The 4245-nt window shown below is 42.9% G+C and overlaps 1 non-coding gene across 1 annotated transcript; it reads left to right on the forward strand.

Moving 5' to 3' along the window:
• Nucleotides 1–4013: 4013 nt before the first annotated feature.
• LOC111751591 (small nucleolar RNA U3) lies at nt 4014–4245 on the forward strand. Its single transcript, XR_002786723.1, has one exon. It is a non-coding gene; the product is annotated as a small nucleolar RNA U3 (small nucleolar RNA).

The following is a 4245-nucleotide window of genomic DNA, read 5'->3' on the forward strand; positions in this document are numbered from 1 at the left end:
GACTGACACAGTGGCTGGAACAATAGGCTCAGCATAACAACGATTGTGAGGATGGAGCAGGTGTGGGCAGTGTTTTGTTCTGTTGTACATAGGGTCTCTGTGAATTGGAATCGACTCCACAGCACCTAATGACAACATTGACAGAGAAATTTCATTTGAGGATCAGTGAAACAAGCAATACTTACATACAAAACAACCATTGATTTTAGTAGCAAAAAATAAAATAAATGTAAAATTGTCACAGGAAATTGTTCCATTTTACTTGCCCAGGAGATGGCAACACTGAATGAACACCATATTCTATTCCAACTGGGGAATAAAAGACCATGAATTTGAGTGGCTCCAAGAAGACAGATTTTAGCAGACCTACTAGGAGACCTTTCCTGACCGGTGAACAATGGAACAGACATAGGGACTCATTCTAACCTTAATTAGCATAACCAGCTTGAACCCTGACCCCTGTTCCTAGCACTTAAAACCACCAGTTACGGTTGTGTCCACTCATGGTGACTCCAGGTGTGTCAGAGTAGAACTGTGCTCCCTAGGGTTTTTAATGGCTGATTTTTCAGAAGTAGATCTTCAGCCTTTTCTTACAAGATGCCTCTGGGTCAAATCCAACCTCCAACCACCAACCTTCCAGTTAGCAGCTGGGCCTGTTAACCATTTGCATCACCCAGGGACTTCTTCCTAACACTTGAAAGCCCTTAACTTTTCCCCTCAGCAAACTTTTCAGTGAATTTCTTCACTGGTGTGTATCCCTTGCCTAGCATTTTAATACACTTTGTACTTTTTAAAGCTCAGGTGGTCTTTATTTTATTCTCTGACAGAATAAATTAGACCCATGAGTTATGGTTTGGACAGACTGAGTTCTAGTGCCCACAAAATGCATACTGGGAAGAAGCAGCTTTGGGTCTGTGTCTGAAAGTGTGAGTGGATATGGCATTGTTCAATTAATCCACCCTTTATTTAGAGCCAGCCTCCAAGGTCCAGTGTCTCCTGTTACTTATAGATCTAAACTGAGTTTTTTTTCTCCTTTCATGTCTGTAATTCCTCCTTCAGGCCTCCTTCAGTAAACCAGGGAGCCACCTGACATCTCATGACTGAATAAGGAGATGTTGTAGGAGTTCTCCATAAATTAGTGTTATTGTCAAACACTGATAAGGAGACAAAGCCTATGTTTCAGGAAGCAATCTCAGTACTCAGATTCATATAAAAAAATTATAATAGTAACTTCATTTAGATGTAACTCGACTTAATTTCTATTTAGAGCCACAGCCCCACCAACCACCACCACCGCATCCAAAGAGACATTTAATCTCAATATATTCAGGCTCATCCCATCCCATTCTACCAAACACCAAACCAAACCTGTTGTGGTCAAGTAGATTCCAACTCTTAGCGACTCTATAGGACAGAGTAGAACTACCCCATAGGGTTTCCAAGGAGCCGCTGGTGGATTCAAACTGCCGACCTTTTGGTTAGCAGCTATAGCTCTTGACCACTGCACCACCAGGGCTCTGCCCACTCTACAGCTGTGCCTAAATTCTGAGCAGTTTATACAGTGCCAAGGCAGAGGGTCCCATACAGACTTAGAGTATTCTGTTCCTTGTCCCATATGATCCTTTGGCAGTGAATGGTTCTGCCTTAGTCCTTCCAGGTGAAGCAGCAGCTCTTTGCTTCCTCTGTGCCATTGTTGAGAATTAAAAATCAGTTCTCCTAAGCACAATGTGATACATACATACAGTGGGATACTACTCTGCCATAAGGAAAAATGAAGTCCTGATACATGCCACATCATGGATGAACCTTGAAAACATTATGCTAGAATGTGTGGAAATCCGAGTTTAATACCGGTTACCAGGAGCGGGAGTGGGGGAGGGGGACAAGGAAGTCATTGCTTACCTGGCATTGAGTGTGAGTTTTTGTTTAAGGGGATGGAAAATTTAGCCACGGATGTTGGTGATGGTTGCACAACATCATTGATGTAATTGGTCCCACTGAATCGTACATGTGAAAAATGTTGAAATGGCAAATGTCATGTTATATATATTTTTCCCCAAAATTTAAGAAGTGAAAAAAAAAATCGATTTTCCTGCAAAGCTGCCTGCTCATTGGTCTTAAATCCCCTAAGATCTCTCTGGAATCTCACTGCTTGGGAGACACCGAGCTTTTGTTAAGCGTGATGGAAAAAGCTGGAAACAGATAATGGCGAAGGTTTGACAACATGATGAATACAATTAATGTCAGCAGGTTGTACATAGGAGTCTCTGGGTGGCATGAATGGTGCTGGACTGCTAACCGAAAGGTTGGAGAGCTGAACCCACCCAGAGGTACCTCTGGAGTAAGGCCTGGTGATCTGCCTCTGAAAGGTTCCAGCCTTGAAAATCCTGTGGAGCAGTTCTATTCTGCACACGTGGGGACCCTGCGAGTTGGAATCAATTCAAGGGCAACCAACAACAAAATTGTGCATTCGAAGACTATTAAAATGGCAAATGTTTTGTTGCACACGTATTACCACAATTAAAAAAAAAAATACCTGGAGTCCTTTTGCCCTTAGTGTTCCTCCCAAAGAGATTCCAAGAGAGCCCCTGGGAACTCTGACCAGATGGCACGGCGCAGGGTCCCTCTCTTGAGGACCCACCCAATGTTCTGGTTCTCTGGGGCTCAGGAACCTTTGCAAGACGATACACAGCTGCCAAGACTCACCTCATGGCCATTCCTTTCTAAATCTTTCCAATTCTTCGGACACTTGCACCAGACTCCCGCCCACCACACCCAAGAGAATGCTTAACATTTATGAATTTTGACTCAAAAACACTCCCTTTATTGTGATGTTTGCTCTCAGAGGCATCTAATGTAATCTTCTTAGTAAATTTGGTCTCTAGCCAGAGACCAGCAAACTATTTTCTGCTGTCCGTCTCCTTTCCTGAGGCAATTAATTAAAACTGTGTCATCCTCTTGAATGGAAGTGCTTGAGGGTGGAGAAAGGTTTAAAAAATAAAAAAAGAAATATGCTGGGGAGAAAAAAATCAATTACTATTTCAAAATTCTAAGACTTGTGTTTACTGGTATTGCCTTAGAAGCAGGCCTTGGACCTCTAGTCCAGATGACTCCATTATACCCCAGACTCTTCAGTTAACTGTCAACACAGCATCTCCACTTAGGTGTCTAAGAAACGTAATGATATCACGTAAGTTTTGCTATTTGGAGCTTTAAAAATTTCCATTGACATTGAACCCTGCCACAAAGGGGGATTGGAAATAACTTCAAATATACACTTAAACGAAGCATACCTGGTTTCCATCAGTTGAGGTAAAAGTTTTCTCGTGTCTCCTCACAGCCAGGAAGAGCCCTCCATCAGCTGGGAACCTGGGATCTCTTGTGTTTAGGAGCTCCGGGGCAGAGAGAAAACTGCTTAGCATGGTTAGGGTAGTGTTATGACTTGGATGATAATGGCTGTTAGTGGTATTATCGGAGCCCTGGTGGTACAGTGCTTAAGAGCCCGGCTGCTAACCAAAAGGTCAGCAGTTCAAATTCACCAGCTGCTCCTTGGAAACACTATGGGGCAGTTCTACTCTGTCTTGTAGGGTCGTTATGAGTTGGATTCGGCTCACAGCAATGGTTTTTGTTTTTAGTGGAGCTGTGCTAATTTTTTTATGCTAATTAGGAAATTTGTGATTTAAAATTTCTTGAAGAAGTAATATTTAATAGAGTCCAAAGTGTTTGTTAAATTTGCAGAACGTAATTATAACAAATATGTTTTTCTAAAGGGTAGTTAGTGGGTAGTTCGTGGTGCAGTGGGTTAAGTGTTCCGCTGCTAACCAAAAGGTCATCAGTTCGAATCCACTAGCCACTTCTTGGAAACCACATGGGGCAGTTACACTCTGTCCTAGAGGGTGCCTATGAGTCGGAATCCACTTGACAGCAATGGGTTTGGTTTTCATAACATAATCATCTATCAGCAAAATAATAGTGGGCTTCCTACCCCCAACAGAGGCAAATGACGGAGGTTGAAGACTATACTTTCCGAGATCATTTCTACGGTATATTACCGGAGAAGTGTTTCTGACGATGTGGGGCATTGGAAACGCCACTGATAAACTGTAGGGCTCTTCCCTCAGTGCGAAGTTGGCAAGTGGTGCCACCTGGTGGTAGCTACTGCTTGCTGCTGCTGAGCCTTTTAAAATTCTTTGGGAAGGATAAGAGAGAGTGGTGAAGGATAAGAGGGGAGAACAAAAGCTGAGG

The sequence above is a fragment of the Loxodonta africana genome, chromosome 15 (genome assembly GCF_030014295.1).
Source record: "Loxodonta africana isolate mLoxAfr1 chromosome 15, mLoxAfr1.hap2, whole genome shotgun sequence".
Lineage (NCBI taxonomy): Eukaryota > Metazoa > Chordata > Mammalia > Proboscidea > Elephantidae > Loxodonta > Loxodonta africana.